This window comes from Danio rerio, chromosome 4, assembly GCF_049306965.1.
Source record: "Danio rerio strain Tuebingen ecotype United States chromosome 4, GRCz12tu, whole genome shotgun sequence".
NCBI lineage: Eukaryota > Metazoa > Chordata > Actinopteri > Cypriniformes > Danionidae > Danio > Danio rerio.
In genome coordinates, this window is record NC_133179.1 from 34,883,142 (window position 1) to 34,900,237 (window position 17,096).

Consider the following 17,096-nt stretch of genomic DNA (forward strand, 5'->3'; position numbering starts at 1 on the left):
TGTGTGAGTACTTAAAGGCCGTCAACCAGAGCTGAAAAAGGAGCCACACAAAACCACACTTGTATTAGCTGTGAATTGACTCTAGGTCTACTCTGTGGCAGGCAAGGATTCTGCCACTGAGCCATCAATGCCTACCGATATAGTTTTTTGCCTTTGTAGTGTGTGAGTGCTAAAAGGCCGTCAAACAGAGCTGAAAAAGGAGCCACAAAAGAACGCACTTGTATTAGCCAGGAATCAACTCTAGGCCCACCGCGTGGCAGGTGAGAATTTTACCACTGAACCACCAATGCTGATATGGTTTTACTACAGCCCTAGTGGGGTGTGATTGCTGCAAGGCTGATATCCAGAGCTGGAAGAGTAGCAACACAAAACAAGATTTTCATTGGCCGGGAATCGGACTCGGGTCTCCCGCATGGCAGGCGAGAACTCTACCACTGAGCCAACAATGCTGACCCATGTTCTTCCCTGCCTTTGTGTTGTGTGAGGGCTAAAAAGACGTCAACCAGAGCTGAAACAGGAGCCACACAAAACCGCGCTTGTATTAGTCGGGAATCGACTCAAGGTCTCCCGCGTAGCAGGCGAGAATTCTACCACTGAACCACCAATACTGATATGCTTTATTGCGCCCCTAGTGGGGTGTGATTGCTGCAAGGCTGTTACCCAGAGCTGGAAGAGTAGTAATACAAAACAAGAACTGCATTGGCTGGGAATCGGACCCGGGTCTCCCTCTTCGCAGGCGAGAATTCTACCACTGAACCACCAATGCTGAAATGCTTATTCTGCAGCCCTAGTGGGGTGCGATTGATGCAAGGCTGTTACCCAGAGCTGGAAGAGTAGCTACACAAAACAGGAATTGTAATGGATGGGAATCGGACCAGGGTCTTCTGTGTGGCAGGCAAGAAATCTACCACTGAACCACCAATGCTGATAAGCTTTTATTGCAGCCCTAGTGGGGTGTGATTGCTGCAAGGCTGATACTCAGAGCTGGTAGAGTAGCAACACAAAACAGGAATTGCATTGACCAGTAATCGGACCCAGGTCTCCCGCGTGGCAGGCGAGAATTCTACCACTGAACCACCAATGCTGATATGCTTATGCTACAGCCCTAGTGGGGTGTGACTGCTGCAAGGGTGTTACCCAGAGCTGGAAGAGTAGCAACACAAAACAGGAATTGCATTGGCCGGGATTCGGACCCGGGTCTCCCGCGTGGCGGGCGAGAATTCTACCACTGAACCACCAATGCTGACCCATGTTCTTCCTTGCCTTTGTGTTGTGTGAGTGCTAAAAGGCCGTCAACCAGAGCTGAAAAAGGAGCCACACAAAACTGCATTTGTATTAGCCAGGAAGCGACTCAAGGTCTACCGCGTGGCAGGTGAGAATTCTACAACTAATCCACCAATGCTGATATGGTTTTACTGCAGCCCTAGTGGGTTGTGATTGCTGCAAGGCTGTTACCCAGTGCTGGAAGAGTAGCAACCAAAATCAGAAGGTGCATTGGCCGGGAAACGGACCTGGGTCTCCCGCGTGGCAGGCAAGAATTCTACCACTGAACGACCAATGCTGACCCATGTTGTTTCTTTGCCTTTATGTTGTGTGAGTGCTAAAAGGCCGTCAACCAGAGCTGAAAAAGGAGCCACACAAAAATACATTTGTATTAGCCAGGAATCGACTCAAGGTCTCCCGCGTGGCAGGCGAGATTTCTACCACTAAACCAGCAATGCTGATATGCTTATATTGCAGCCCTAGTGGGTTGTGATTGCTGCAAGGCTGTTACCCAGAGCTGGAAGAGTAGCAACACAAAATAGGAACTGTAATGGACGGGAATCTGACCAGGGTCTTTCACAAGGGAGGCGAGAAATCTACCACTGAACCACCATTGCTGATATGCTTATTCTGCAGCCCTAGTGGGGTGTGATTGATGCAAGGCTGTTACCCAAAGCTGGAAGAGTAGCAACAAAAAACAGCACTTGCATTGGCCGGGAATCGGACCCGGGTCTCCCTCGTGGCAGGCGAGAATTCTACCACTGAACCACCAATGCTGATATGGTTGTACTGCAGCCCTAGTGGGGTGTGATTGCTGCAAGGCTGTTACCCAGAGCTGGAAGAGCAGCAACACAAAACAGGAATTGCATTGGCCGGGAATCGGACCCGGGTCTCCCTCGTCGCAGGCGAGAATTCTACCACTGAACCACCTATGCTGACCGATGTTGTTTTTTGGCTTTGTGTTGTGTAAGTGCTAAAAGGCAGTCAACCTGTGCTGAAAAAGGAGCCACACAAAATCGCACTTGTATTAGCCGAGAATCGATTCTAGGTTTACCATGTAGCAGGCGAGAATTCTAGCACTGAACCACCAATGCTGATAAGCTTTTACTGCAGCCCTAGTGGGGTGTAATTGCTGCAAGGCTGTTACCCAGAGCTGGAAGAGTAGCAACACAAAAAAGGAATTGCATTGGCTGGGAATCAGACACGGGTCTCCGGCATGGCAGGTGAGAATTCTACCACTGAACCACCAATGCTGATATGCTTATGGTGCTGCCCTAACGGGGTGTGATTGCTGCAAGGCTGTTACCAAGAGCTGGAAGAGTAGCAACACAAGAGAGGAATTGCATTGGACAGAAATCGGCCTCGGGTCGCCCGCAAGGCAGGCAAGAATTCTACCACTGAACCACTAATGCTGACCCATGTTCTTCCTTGCCTTTGTGTTGTGTGAGTGCTTAAAGGCCTTCAACCAGAGTTGGAAGAGGAGCCACACAAAACAGCAATTGCATTAGCAGGGAATCGAACCCAGGTCTCCCACATGGCAGGCAAGATTTCTACCAAAACCACCAATGTTGATATGGTTATGCTACTGCCCTAGTGGGGTGTGATAGCTGCAAGGCTGTTAGCCTTCCAGCTGGAACAGTAGCAACACAAAACAAGAATTGCATTGGTCGGGAATCAGACCCGGGTCTCCTGCATGGCAGGCGAGAATTCTACCACTGAACCACCAATACTGACCAATGTTGTTTCTTGCCTTTGTGTTGTGTGGCTGCCACAAGGCTGTTACTTGCAGCTGGAAGAGTAGCAACACAAACGAGCAACTGCATTGGCCGGGAATCGGACCTGGGTTTCCCGCCTGGCAGGGGAGAATTCTACCACTGAGCCTCCAATCCTGAAACACATGTTCTCCTGCTGAAGGATTCGGATTTCTGCTTTCCAATCTGTCTCATCATGGACCAACGTTTATCCTTTTTTCATCATCTTGTTACTTATGATTTTTTTTATTAAATATAATTATATGATCATTTGAATGAGTATTTACTGTGAAATGATTTTAATTAATGAATAAGTTAACACATTGCTTAATATAAGAATGTTCAGTGCATTTGCCTGTCTCTTTATAACTTTTTTCAGAAGCCACCAAACTAGGTCAGAGGTCACAGAGACCTTAAGTGGAACTGAGGGCTGAGGACTGGAATCAAATGTCTCTATTGTTATTTCTATGAGTTAATACTATCTAAAATGTCTAAAGTGATTTTGCTGTTTTTACGGTTAATTATTTTAAAGTGATTCTACTTTTTATTCAAGATAGACTTTGTATAGTAAGATTATAACTGCCTGAATGTAGATTATACAAATTTTTAACCAGTTTTGATAAAGATGGCTGAGAGTACACTCAGCCTTAAATAAGAAACAGATTATACTTTAGGTGTGTGTGTGTGTTCTATTTGATTGTTGATCCGTTTCACAGGTCTGGAGTCAGCTTCAATCAGTTCAAGGGATGTCTGACATTTATGCTTAAAGGTGCAGCAGGTGATTATCTTCAGAAACAATTTTTGTTCTGGTTGAAAGTCTCTTCATAGTCCAATAGTAATGATTACAGTAAATTATCTAAATGTGTTTATATGTATTTTTTTTATCCTGGGTAAAGCATAAACCTAAAAAAATGTTCATCCAATTAAATAGAGTCGGACTATAATCTCCCATAATTCCGATAAGCAGGTCAGGCTGTCTGTCAGCAAATGTAGATTCGGACTTCTGCGCATCTGTTCACGCAGATACGCCATTAGCGTGTGTGCTTTTATATTAACTTTGGTCATTTTTGAACAATGATAGCCTTCCTATACTGTTTATCGCTACACTGAATATTCACTCTGAAATAGCATGTAAGTGTGGTTAAGTAATAAATGTAATTCCTGCATGGCGCTGGCACTAACTAACTGGCAAATGACATGAACTAGTGTGGTTGTCTGTCTGCTGTTGTGACGCGGGGCGCGCGTTCGCGATTTCAGGGGGTGTGGCTTTAAATCACAGTCCCTCGCCGCCGTCCAAAGATAATATGCTAAGCGGTTAGCATTTTGGCAAATCACCTACTGCACCTTTAAGATATTGTTCAGAATATACGCACAAACCCCACGTGGAAATTCACCTAGTCTATCTGTGTTTTAACCAATCAGGCTAGAACACCTATATGTATGACGCAGTTAATGACGTTATGTGAGAGTATAATTGTTATTGATTGGTGATTGTAAGCAGAGCGGCCTAGGAACTCATTGCGAGAGTTGAAGCTGGTTTCAGCTGATGAAACTGCAAACTATCTTCTGTAAACTTGATTTATTTATTTAAATCTCTGACTCTGGCTCTTTTTTATATACCTGACTGGTCATTCTTTGGGTTAAACTGTATACTATCCCTACAGTTTTGATGGACGCGTGGCACTTGTTTACTGGTGACACCATTGATCAATCAACAAAAAGAAATGTAGAAAGATTTAAAATATTATAGACTAGGGATGGTCTGTGGAGTAGTGGGTAGTAACGGAAAGCTGTTGGGTTCTCATTCAGACGTGAATGAAAGGCAAAATTTTGTGGTAGCTTTGTGTGGAATCCCCTTGTGAGCTGGTGCATTTTGCGGTACACCTATAACGATAGTAATAAGTATAACAGTAGTTGAGGGGTGTACCTCCTCCACCCAGAGTTAAGTACTCAGTGACGGGTGTGTAAGAGGCTTTTAGGACATTCTCGGGGATAAAACTTGGACTGGTTTTTATTTAGTAGTGGACTAAATTAACCCGAGATTGTAATTAGTTCCACCACTGCTATCTTGCTGTTTCACAGACAAAAGGGCCCGAATCCTAAGAATAGAGTGGGTCAGATTATTAGGGAAAGAAATAGTTAAATAAATAAATAAATTCTTAAATAACATCTTAATCGGTATCCATTAGATAGTAGTGGCCACAAAAGTCAGACAAGAAACCTAGAAATATTAGGGCGAGGTTGATTGATCAATGATGCACCAGGAGCAATCCCGAAAAAAATATGACCCTAACTGGATTGGACCGATCTGGACAGTATCCACATCTTGGGATGGTTTGCAGATTAATCAAGCAAAAGCTAAGCGCTGTTAGTAAGATTTCATTCTCAATTTCTTGTTGCTTTTGGTGTTAAACTCTGATATAAAAAGAAACAGATGAGAGCAGAATGCAGTAAATGGCTCAGCTAAGCTCTTAGGTTTAAAATGATTTTAGAACCGATTTTAAGATAAAAAATGCCTTTGGCAATTAATTGTCAATGAAAAGCTAAAATCTAAATATTAAGTGTCTAGTAGCCAAAAACTAAGCACAGAAACTGACAGTAACATTATGGGAGTAAAGAATAGCGTATGTTTTGTCTTAGAAGATAAGATTCTGTGTGAGTGCACTGCTATCTTGATTTAGCCCTCACCATGACTTTTGACTTTTGGCTGTAAAAGTAACAGAGACATGTCTGTATAAAAAATGTGCCATGTAAGTCTGTGCAAACAAGCAGCTTTATGGTTGGATTTAAATATTTTTAGTAATATATAAGTAACATAAATGGGGGTTGAAATAATACTTTGATGGATGCAGTTAACCCCTGAAAGATCTAAAACTGTTGTTGACTGTAACAGCATTACTTTGAAAAAGCATGTCAACTCTGTTTTATATGTTTTAGGACGGGCTTGAGTAAAAGATTACAATAAAATTATGTTATTGAAGTTAATGTTATGTTTAATGTATGTTTAAATTGAGTAAACATACATTAACAGTTCTGGATTGCTCAAAACTCTCTTTCTCTCTCATTAGATATCAGCTATGAGCTGCTATCTGCCTGTTCCATGAAAACTGATAATCACAGTGTTCAGTTGGAAATGACATTATGTCAGAGTATAATTGTTATTGATTGGTGATTGTAAGCAGAGCAGCCTAGGAACTTATTGCGAGTGTTGAAGCTGGCTTCTGATGATGAAACTGCAAACTGTCTTAGGTAAACTTGATTTATTTATTTATTTGAATCTCTGACTCTAGCTCTTCTTCATCTATCAGACTGGTCATTCTTTTGGTTAAACTGTAAACTATCCCAACAGCTAAAACCCTGCTCATGCACCATTTGGAATCGTAAAAAACCTTTTGTCTTTTCTCCTTTCTATCCTAGAGCCATGTTCCCACTTGTATCCCGTGCTTTACAGAGCTTTGGCCCTGTCAGTGCTAGGCACACTGATTGATGCAGTAGGTCACCAAGTTTATGGACGGGGGGAAATTAGAGTGTCAGGATAGCCTATGGCAAAGTCCCACTAAAGCAAGGGCTTTGGAAGTGCATTAGCACAACAAAACAAACGATCAGAGCATCCCACATTCGTTTTCACCATGCATGTAGACTTTCCAGTTGACCCAGCAGCACCTCCCACGATTTGCTAAATCCATCCTCATGCACCATTTGGAATCGTGAAAAGCCTTTTGTCTTTTTTCATTTCTGTACTTTTACCCACGCACTAAAAAAGCAAAATGGAGTGCTTCACGGATTTGCGTGTCATCCTTTCGCAGGGGCCATGCTAATCGTCTCTGTATCGATCCAATTTTAGTATATGTGCCACCGTAGCGAGCACAGACCAGCGGTCAGGCTCAGGGCATATGTACGCCTCGAGTCCCAGCAATGTTCCTCCAGGGTGGTGGGAACCGGAGAGCCATGTTCCCACTTGTATGCCGTGCACTACAGAGCTTTGGCCCTGTCAGTGCTAGGCACACTGATTGATGCAGTAGGTCACCAAGTTTATGGACAGGGGGAAATTAGAGTGTCAGGATAGCCTATGGCAAAGTCCCACTAAAGCAAGGGCTTTGGAAGTGCATTAGCACAACAAAACAAACGATCAAAGCATCCCACATTCGTTTTCACCATGCATGTAGACTTTCCAGTTGACCCAGCAGCACCTCCCACGATTTGCTAAACCCATCCTCATGCACCATTTGGAATCGTGAAAAGCCTTTTGTCTTTTTTCATTTCTGTACTTTTACCCACGCACTAAAACAGCAATATGGATCGCTTAACGGGTTTGCGTGTCATCCTTTCGCAGGGACCATGCTAATCTTCTCTGTATCAATCCAATTTTAGTATATGTGCCACCGTAGTGAGCATTCAGGCTCAGGGCATATGTACGCCTCGAGTCCCAGCAATGTTCCTCCAAGGTGGTGGGACCTGGAGAGCCATGTTCCCACTTGTATGCCGTGCACTACAGAGCTTTGGCCCTGTCAGTGCTAGGCACACTGATTGATGCAGTAGGTCACCAAGTTTATGGACAGGGGGAAATTAGAGTGTCAGGATAGCCTATGGCAAAGTCCCAGTAAAGCAAGGGCTTTGGAAGTGCATTGGTTGCACAACAAAGCAAACGATCTAAGCATCCCACATTCGTTTTCACCATGCATACAGACTTTCCAGTTGACCCAGCAGCACCTCCCACAATTTGCTAAACCCATCCTCATGCACCATTTGGAATCGTGAAAAGCCTTTTGTCTTTTTTCATTTCTGTACTTTTACCCACGCACTAAAACAGCAATATGGAGCACTTCACGGATTTGCGTGTCATCCTTTCGCAGGGGACATGCTAATCTTCTCTGTATCTATCCAATTTTAGTATATGTGCCACTGTAGCAAGCACGGACAAGTGGACAGGCTCAGGGCATATGTACGCCTCGAGTCCCAGCAATGTTCCTCCAAGGTGGTGGGACCTGGAGAGCCATGTTCCCACTTGTATGCCGTGCACTACAGAGCTTTGGCCCTGTCAGTGCTAGGCACACTGATTGATGCAGTAGGTCACCAAGTTTATGGACAGGGGGAAATTAGAGTGTCAGGATAGCCTATGGCAAAGTCCCAGTAAAGCAAGGGCTTTGGAAGTGCATTGGTTGCACAACAAAGCAAACGATCAAAGCATCCCACATTCGTTTTCACCATGCATGTAGACTTTCCAGTTGACCCAGCAGCACCTCCCACGATTTGCTAAACCCATCCTCATGCACCATTTGGAATCGTGAAAAGCCTTTTGTCTTTTTTCATTTCTGTACTTTTACCCACGCACTAAAACAGCAATATGGAGCGCTTCACGGATTTGCGTGTCATCCTTTCGCAGGGGCCATGCTAATCTTCTCTGTATCGATCCAATTTTAGTATATGTGCCACCGTAGCGAGCACAGACCAGCAGTCAGGCTCAGGGCATATGTACGCCTCGAGTCCCAGCAATGTTCCTTCAAGGTGGTGGGACCCGAAGAGCCATGTTCCCACTTGTATGCCGTGCACTACAGAGCTTTGGCCCTGTCAGTGCTAGGCACACTGATTGATGCAGTAGGTCACCAAGTTTATGGACAGGGGGAAATTAGAGTGTCAGGATAGCCTATGGCAAAGTCCCACTAAAGCAAGGGCTTTGGAAGTGCATTAGCACAACAAAACAAACGATCAAAGCATCCCACATTCGTTTTCACCATGCATGTAGACTTTCCAGTTGACCCAGCAGCACCTCCCACGATTTGCTAAACCCATCCTCATGCACCATTTGGAATCGTGAAAAGCCTTTTGTCTTTTTTCATTTCTGTACTTTTACCCACGCACTAAAACAGCAATATGGAGCGCTTCACGGATTTGCGTGTCATCCTTTCGCAGGGGCCATGCTAATCTTCTCTGTATCGATCCAATTTTAGTATATGTGCCACCGTAGCGAGCACAGATCAGCAGTCAGGCTCAGGGCATATGTACGCCTCGAGTCCCAGCAATGTTCCTCCAAGGTGGTGGGACCTGGAGAGCCATGTTCCCACTTGTATGCCGTGCACTACAGAGCTTTGGCCCTGTCAGTGCTAGGCACACTGATTGATGCAGTAGGTCACCAAGTTTATGGACAGGGGGAAATTAGAGTGTCAGGATAGCCTATGGCAAAGTCCCAGTAAAGCAAGGGCTTTGGAAGTGCATTGGTTGCACAACAAAACAAATGATCAAAGCATCCCACATTCGTTTTCACCATGCATGTAGACTTTCCAGTTGACCCAGCAGCACCTCCCACGATTTGCTAATCCCATCCTCATGCACCATTTGGAATCGTGAAAAGCCTTTTGTCTTTTTGCATTTCTGTACTTTTACCCACGCACTAAAAAAGCAATATGGAGCGCTTCACGGATTTGCGTGTCATCCTTTCGCAGGGGCCATGCTAATCTTCTCTGTATCGATCCAATTTTAGTATATGTGCCACCGTAGCGAGCACAGATCAGCAGTCAGGCTCAGGGCATATGTACGCCTCGAGTCCCAGCAATGTTCCTCCAGGGTGGTGGGAACCGGAGAGCCATGTTCCCACTTGTATGCCGTGCACTACAGAGCTTTGGCCCTGTCAGTGCTAGGCACACTGATTGATGCAGTAGGTCACCAAGTTTATGGACGGGGGGGGGAAATTAGAGTGTCAGGATAGCCTATGGCAATCCCACTAAAGCAAGGGCTTTGGAAGTGCATTAGCACAACAAAACAAATGATCAAAGCATCCCACATTCGTTGTCACCATGCATGTAGACTTTCCAGTTGACCCAGCAGCACCTCCCACGATTTGCTAAACCCATCGTCATGCACCATTTGGAAACGTGAAAAGCATTTTGTCTTTTTTCATTTCTGTACTTTTACCCACGCACTAAAAAAGCAATATGGAGCGCTTCACGGATTTGCGTGTCATCCTTTCGCAGGGGCCATGCTAATCTTCTCTGTATCGATCCAATTTTAGTATATGTGCCACCGTAGCGAGCACAGATCAGCAGTCAGGCTCAGGGCATATGTACGCCTCGAGTCCCAGCAATGTTCCTCCAAGGTGGTGGGACCTGGAGAGCCATGTTCCCACTTGTATGCCGTGCACTACAGAGCTTTGGCCCTGTCAGTGCTAGGCACACTGATTGATGCAGTAGGTCACCAAGTTTATGGACAGGGGGAAATTAGAGTGTCAGGATAGCCTATGGCAAAGTCCCACTAAAGCAAGGGCTTTGGAAGTGCATTAGCACAACAAAGCAAACGATCAAAGCATCCCACATTCGTTTTCACCATGCATGTAGACTTTCCAGTTGACCCAGCAGCACCTCCCACGATTTGCTAAACCCATCCTCATGCACCATTTGGAATCGTGAAAAGCCTTTTGTCTTTTTGCATTTCTGTACTTTTACCCACGCACTAAAACAGCAATATGGAGCGCTTCACGGATTTGCGTGTCATCCTTGCGCCTCTTGCGGGAGAATCTTCGGTTCCCTTCCCGTTCCACAGTTCCACTTTCCCTTCTTCCTGATTGGCCCGACGTCTGGCTCGGGATTGGTCGACGCAAAGTTCCACAAAGCGTGCTTCCGAATTTGGTCATGTCATGTAGCGTGCCGTTGGCTCTTTTGAGAAAGTTCCACTGAACGTGCGCTCCGATTGGCCGCTGGGCGGGACCTCCAGGAAGCGCGATTTATAAAGCGGTGCAGTGGAAAGAGGAAGTTAAAAAAGGAGACAAAACAGACTATAAAGACGACAAGCTTTGTTGTAAATGTTTATTTTGTTTGACAAAAAATAGATATATACATGTATATGTTTTAGGGCTTTATGATAGCATAGAAAAACGCGATTATTTCTAAAATAACATTTTCCTAGACAAATGATTTTTTTTCTGTTATTAAATCATTTACTTAATAATATTAAGTGGTTGAAAGATATTGTTCAGATGCAATTAACTCTAATTCTAAAAGTTATAAGTCTAAAAACACTGTCAAGGTGCAAACATTTAGTCTTTAAAACAACTAAGCAAGATAAATGTTTATTTTGTATTAAACAAATAGATATATACATGTATAAGTTTTAGGGCTTTATGATAGCATAGAAAATGCTATTATTTCTAAAATAACATTTATGATAGCATAGAAAATGCTATTATTTCTAAGATAACATTTCCCTACAAAAATGCATTTTTTTTTATCTGTGTTATTAAATCATTTACTTAATAATATTAAACAGTTAAAATATATTGTTCAGATGCAAATAACTAATTTTAAAAATTAAGTCTAAGTCTAAAAACACTGTAAAGGTGCACTTAGTCTTTAAAACAAATAGGCAAGATATTCTGACTCTGATTGGCTGTTGTCATTTTCTTTTTTCTTCTTAACTTCTGCTATTAGTGTTTATTTACAGCTCTGGGTTATGCTTTGAGCTGCTCTAGCAAATAGCCGAGCAGCAACTACTGGGAAGGTAGTTTATAAAATAATAATTTATCATATGTTTGTGATTTTTTTTTTTTTAAATATTGCATAAACTGCTGTGATAATAAAATAATTTTACGCTATATTGTACTGCCCTAATATGTTAAAAGTATAAATGGTTATATATTTTGTGTAAATAAACATTTTTCTATTTTATTTCTAATCTCTGTGTACATTTCAGCTTTTTTTTTAAAGATTTGTTCAGTAGCTACAGTGTCCCAAGAGTGGGTTATCTGTTGTGACTCGAATAACTTTACACAATATTTATATTACACTTTACATTCATCATTTTTTCTATTCATTTATTGCAAACAAGTGTTAAAGGATAAAATAAAACTTGCAAAAATACACTGCGTACATATTCATGTGGTTGCTTTAATGTTATCATTGTGTAATTTAAAGGATGGTAATATTAGGGTTCTGTTTATTATTCATAAACAAGTTATAAACTCTAGTTTAGCTAACAGTTAAAATAAAAATGGTATAAAATTATATTGTAAATTAAATTTAAGTAAATGTTAAATGTAAATGCAGTAAAAAATAATATGTGTATATGTAAATATAACTGGAAACATTGATGTAAATGAAATATTTTAAAATATATTTAATTGAATTTTTAAATAATTTATTAAACTTTAAAAAAATGACAAACCTATTTAAATATCAATGCCTGAAATTTAAATTTGAAAGTATTTTAATGTAATATTTCTTATATCCTACAACCTAATATTTTAGGTACTATATATAGTTTAATCAGTTGTTTAAATATTTTATTATGTGTTATTTAATATTAATAAATAAGTTACCTGAACATTACGGTCAATATAATTGACAAAATTCTAAAACATTTAAAAGTCAATATTTCAGTATGTTTATTATTGAACTATTAAAAAATATTATATTTCTTAAAAGGTGTGAAATATAAGTCCTAATTATAAAAACATTTTATCTAACTCACATGCAATTCAAAAAAGCTATATTTAGTTATGTTGCAAATAAACATACAATTATATTTGAATATAATGTAATACATTTATTAAAAAATAATACTATTTTTAATAATTATATGTTACTCAATTTATTTAAAATGGATTTTCTTTTTCAAATGATGTAATATATGATATACAATGAGAGCAGTCTACAGCACATGGCTAATTAATATGCACCTGTCATACCCCAGAAAGCACATGGCTAATTATGCCAGTTCCCGCCTTTGATTTTTTACCATATTGGGTAATTTCTTTAATTTCAGCAAGCATGAGCACCTGTCGAGGTCACAGGTGACCCCAATGGGGTTCAGGGGTCACTACCTTGCAGTCTAAGGCCATGTGACGTCGAGAGGACTGCTGGGGGCCACAGGGTGGGGACAGAGAAGATCCATCAGGTTCCTTTTCGCAGGGGCCATGCTAATCTTCTCTGTATCGATCCAATTTTAGTATATGTGCCACCGTAGCGAGCACGGACGAGTGGACAGGCTCAGGGCATATGTACGCCTCGAGTCCCAGCAATGTTCCTCCAAGGTGGTGGGACCTGGAGAGCCATGTTCCCACTTGTATGCCGTGCACTACAGAGCTTTGGCCCTGTCAGTGCTAGGCACACTGATTGATGCAGTAGGTCACCAAGTTTATGGACAGGGGGAAATTAGAGTGTCAGGATAGCCTATGGCAAAGTCCCAGTAAAGCAAGGGCTTTGGAAGTGCATTGGTTGCACAACAAAGCAAACGATCAAAGCATCCCACATTCGTTTTCACCATGCATGTAGACTTTCCAGTTGACCCAGCAGCACCTCCCACGATTTGCTAAACCCATCCTCATGCACCATTTGGAATCGTGAAAAGCCTTTTGTCTTTTTGCATTTCTGTACTTTTACCCACGCACTAAAACAGCAATATGGAGCGCTTCACGGATTTGCGTGTCATCTTTTCGCAGGGGCCATGCTAATCTTCTCTGTATCGATCCAATTTTAGTATATGTGCCACCGTAGCGAGCACAGACCAGTGGTCAGGCTCAGGGCATATGTATGCCTCGAGTCCCAGCAATGTTCCTCCAGGGTGGTGGGAACCGGAGAGCCATGTTCCCACTTGTATGCCGTGCACTACAGAGCTTTGGCCCTGTCAGTGCTAGGCACACTGATTGATGCAGTAGGTCACCAAGTTTATGGACGGGGGGGAAATTAGAGTGTCAGGATAGCCTATGGCAATCCCACTAAAGCAAGGGCTTTGGAAGTGCATTAGCACAACAAAACAAATGATCAAAGCATCCCACATTCGTTGTCACCATGCATGTAGACTTTCCAGTTGACCCAGCAGCACCTCCCACGATTTGCTAAACCCATCGTCATGCACCATTTGGAAACGTGAAAAGCCTTTTGTCTTTTTTCATTTCTGTACTTTTACCCACGCACTAAAAAAGCAATATGGAGCGCTTCACGGATTTGCGTGTCATCCTTGCGCCTCTTGCGGGAGAATCTTCGGTTCCCTTCCCGTTCCACAGTTCCACTTTCCCTTCTTCCTGATTGGCCCGACGTCTGGCTCAGGATTGGTCGACGCAAAGTTCCACAAAGCGTGCTTCCGAATTTGGTCATGTCATGTAGCGTGCCGTTGGCTCTTTGAGAAAGTTCCACTGAACGTGCGCTCCGATTGGCCGCTGGGCGGAACCTCCAGGAAGCGCGATTTATAAAGCGGTGCAGTGGATAGAGGAAGTTAAAAAAGGAGACAAAACAGACTATAAAGACGACAGGCTTTGTTGTAAATGTTTATTTTGTTTGACAAAAAAATAGATATATACATGTATATGTTTTAGGGCTTTATGATAGCATAGAAAAACGCGATTATTTCTAAAATAACATTTCCCTAGAAAAATGCATTTTTTCTGTGTTATTAAATCATTTACTTAATAATATTAAATGGTTAAAAGATATTGTTCAGACGCAATTAGCTCTAATTCTAAAAATTATAAGTCTAATAACACTGTCAAGGTGCAAACATTTAGTCTTTAAAACAACTAAGCAAGATAAATGTTTATTTTGTATAAAACAAATATAAATATACATGTACAAGTTGTAGGGCTTTATGATAGCATAGAAACTGCTATTATTTCTAAAATAACATTTATGACAGCATAGAAATTGCTATTATTTCTAAAATAACAATTCCATTCAAAAATGCATTATTTTATCTGTGTTATTAAATCATTTACTTAATAATATTAAATAGTTAAAAGATATTGTTCAGATGCAAATAACTAATTCTAAAAATTAAGTCTAAGTCTAAAAACACTGTAAAGGTGCAAACATTTAGTCTTTAAAACAAATAAGCAAGATATTCAGACTCTGATTGGCTGTTGTCATTTTCTTTTTTCTTCTTAACTTCTGCTATTAGTGTTTATTTACAGCTCTGGGTTATGCTTTGAGCTGCTCTAGCAAATAGCCGAGCAGCAACTACTGGGAAGGTAGTTTATAAAATAATAATTTATCATATGTTTGTGATTTTTATTTTTTTTTAAATATTGCATAAACTGTTGTGATAATAAAATAATTTTATGCTATATTGTACTGCCCTAATATGTTAAAAGTATAAATGGTTATATATTTTGTGTAAATAAACATTTTTCTATTTTATTTCTAATCTCTGTGTACATTTCAGCTTTTTTTTTAAAGATATTTGTTCAGTAGCTACAGTGTCCCAAGAGTGAGTTATCTGTTGTGACTTGAATAACTTTACACAATATTTATATTACACTTTACATAATTGTTTTCTATTCATTTATTGCAAACAAGAGTTGAAGGATAAAATTAAACTTCCAAAAATACACTGCGTACACATATTCATGTGGTTGCTTTAATGTTATCATTGTGTAATTTAAAGTATGGTAATATTAGGGTTCTGTATATTATTCATAAACAAGTTATAAACTCTAGTTTAGCTAACAGTAAAAATAAAATGGTATAAAATTATATTGTAAATTAAACTTAAGTAAATGTTCAATGTAAATGCAGTAACACCTAAAAATATGTGTATATGTAAATATAACTGTAAACATTGATGTAAATGAAATATTTTAAAATATATTTAATTGGATTTTTAAATAATTTATTAAACTTTAAAAAATTGACAAACCTATTTAAATATCAATGCCTGAAATTTAAATTTGAAAGTATTTTAATATAATATTTCTTATATCCTACAACCTAATATTTTAGGTACTATATTTAGTTTAATCAGTTGTTTAAATATTTTATTATGTGTTATTTAATATTAATAAATAAGTTACCTGAACATTACGGTCAATATAATTGACAAAATTCTAAAACATTTAAAAGTCAATATTTCAGTATGTTTATTATTGAACTATTAAAAAATATTATATTTCTTAAAAGGTGTGAAATATAAGTCCTAATTATAAAAACATTTTATCTAACTGACATGCAATTCAAAAAAGCTATATTTAGTTATGTTGCAAATAAACATACAATTATATTTGAATATAATGTAATACATTTATTAAAAAATAATACTATTTTTAATAATTATATGTTACTCAATTTATTTAAAATGGATTTTCTTTTTCAAATGATGTAATATATGATATACAATGAGAGCAGTCTACAGCACATGGCTAATTATGCCAGTTCCCGCCTTTGATTTTTTACCATATTGGGTAATTTCTTTAATTTCAGCAAGCATGAGCACCTGTCAAGGTCACAGGTGACCCCAATGGGGTTCAGGGGTCACTACCTTGCAGTCTAAGGCCATGTGACGTCGAGAGGACTGCTGGGGGCCACAGGGTGGGGACAGAGAAGATCCATCAGGTTCCTTTTCGCAGGGGCCATGCTAATCTTCTCTGTATCGATCCAATTTTAGTATATGTGCCACCGTAGCAAGCACTCAGGCTCAGGGCATATGTACCCCTCGAGTCCCAGCAATGTTCCTCCAAGGTGGTGGGACCTAGAGAGCCATGTTCCCACTTGTATGCCGTGCACTACAGAGCTTTGGCCCTGTCAGTGCTAGGCACACTGATTGATGCAGTAGGTCACCAAGTTTATGGACAGGGGGAAATTAGAGTGTCAGGATAGCCTATGGCAAAGTCCCAGTAAAGCAAGGGCTTTGGAAGTGCATTGGTTGCACAACAAAACAAACGATCAAAGCATCCCACATTCGTTTTCACCATGCATGTAGACTTTCCAGTTGACCCAGTAGCACCTCCCACGATTTGCTAAAGCCATCCTCATGCACCATTTGGAATCGTGAAAAGCCTTTTGTCTTTTTTCATTTCTGTACTTTTACCCACGCACTAAAACAGCAATATGGAGCGCTTCACGGATTTGCGTGTCATCCTTTCGCAGGGGCCATGCTAATATTCTCTGTATCGATCCAAGTATATGTTTTTTTTTTTTTCAAAACATCAGTTCAGAAGCATATAAAAATATCATTTACAAACATTCCTTATGACATTATGTTGGTTTCAAAACAGGAAAACAACAAGCATAATCATTCTGGCAAATCTATTTTCAAACCATCTAGTGAGTACGTAATATAAGGAGTATTCAACATAAACGTTTTGTAAAATTCAGTCTCTTTTTCTTC

At 40.5% G+C, this 17,096-nt stretch overlaps 1 protein-coding gene, 11 non-coding genes and 2 pseudogenes across 12 annotated transcripts in view; 1 reads left to right on the forward strand and 13 right to left on the reverse strand.

The window, feature by feature from the left end:
• LOC137491231 (uncharacterized) overlaps positions 1–17,096 on the forward strand; it is a 498,327-nt gene that overhangs the window by 287,060 nt on the left and 194,171 nt on the right. The gene's annotated exons all lie outside the window — the stretch shown is intronic.
• On the reverse strand, positions 696–766 carry trnar-gcg (transfer RNA arginine (anticodon GCG)). Its single transcript has one exon. It is a non-coding gene; the product is annotated as a tRNA-Arg (tRNA).
• On the reverse strand, positions 1,173–1,243 carry trnag-gcc (transfer RNA glycine (anticodon GCC)). The gene has a single exon. It is a non-coding gene; the product is annotated as a tRNA-Gly (tRNA).
• On the reverse strand, positions 6,776–6,882 carry LOC137495012 (U6 spliceosomal RNA). The gene has a single exon (XR_011014956.1). It is a non-coding gene; the product is annotated as a U6 spliceosomal RNA (small nuclear RNA).
• LOC137495072 (U6 spliceosomal RNA) lies at positions 7,303–7,409 on the reverse strand. The gene has a single exon (XR_011015017.1). It is a non-coding gene; the product is annotated as a U6 spliceosomal RNA (small nuclear RNA).
• On the reverse strand, positions 7,823–7,929 carry LOC137494997 (U6 spliceosomal RNA). The gene has a single exon (XR_011014941.1). It is a non-coding gene; the product is annotated as a U6 spliceosomal RNA (small nuclear RNA).
• LOC137494760 (U6 spliceosomal RNA) lies at positions 8,353–8,459 on the reverse strand. Its single transcript, XR_011014706.1, has one exon. It is a non-coding gene; the product is annotated as a U6 spliceosomal RNA (small nuclear RNA).
• On the reverse strand, positions 8,880–8,986 carry LOC137494758 (U6 spliceosomal RNA). The gene has a single exon (XR_011014704.1). It is a non-coding gene; the product is annotated as a U6 spliceosomal RNA (small nuclear RNA).
• Positions 9,410–9,516, reverse strand: LOC137494592 (U6 spliceosomal RNA). The gene has a single exon (XR_011014538.1). It is a non-coding gene; the product is annotated as a U6 spliceosomal RNA (small nuclear RNA).
• On the reverse strand, positions 9,938–10,044 carry LOC137494590 (U6 spliceosomal RNA). The gene has a single exon (XR_011014536.1). It is a non-coding gene; the product is annotated as a U6 spliceosomal RNA (small nuclear RNA).
• On the reverse strand, positions 12,899–12,972 carry LOC137495114 (U6 spliceosomal RNA; annotated as a pseudogene).
• On the reverse strand, positions 13,396–13,502 carry LOC137494994 (U6 spliceosomal RNA). Its single transcript, XR_011014938.1, has one exon. It is a non-coding gene; the product is annotated as a U6 spliceosomal RNA (small nuclear RNA).
• Positions 16,324–16,397, reverse strand: LOC137495122 (U6 spliceosomal RNA; annotated as a pseudogene).
• LOC137495084 (U6 spliceosomal RNA) lies at positions 16,811–16,913 on the reverse strand. The gene has a single exon (XR_011015029.1). It is a non-coding gene; the product is annotated as a U6 spliceosomal RNA (small nuclear RNA).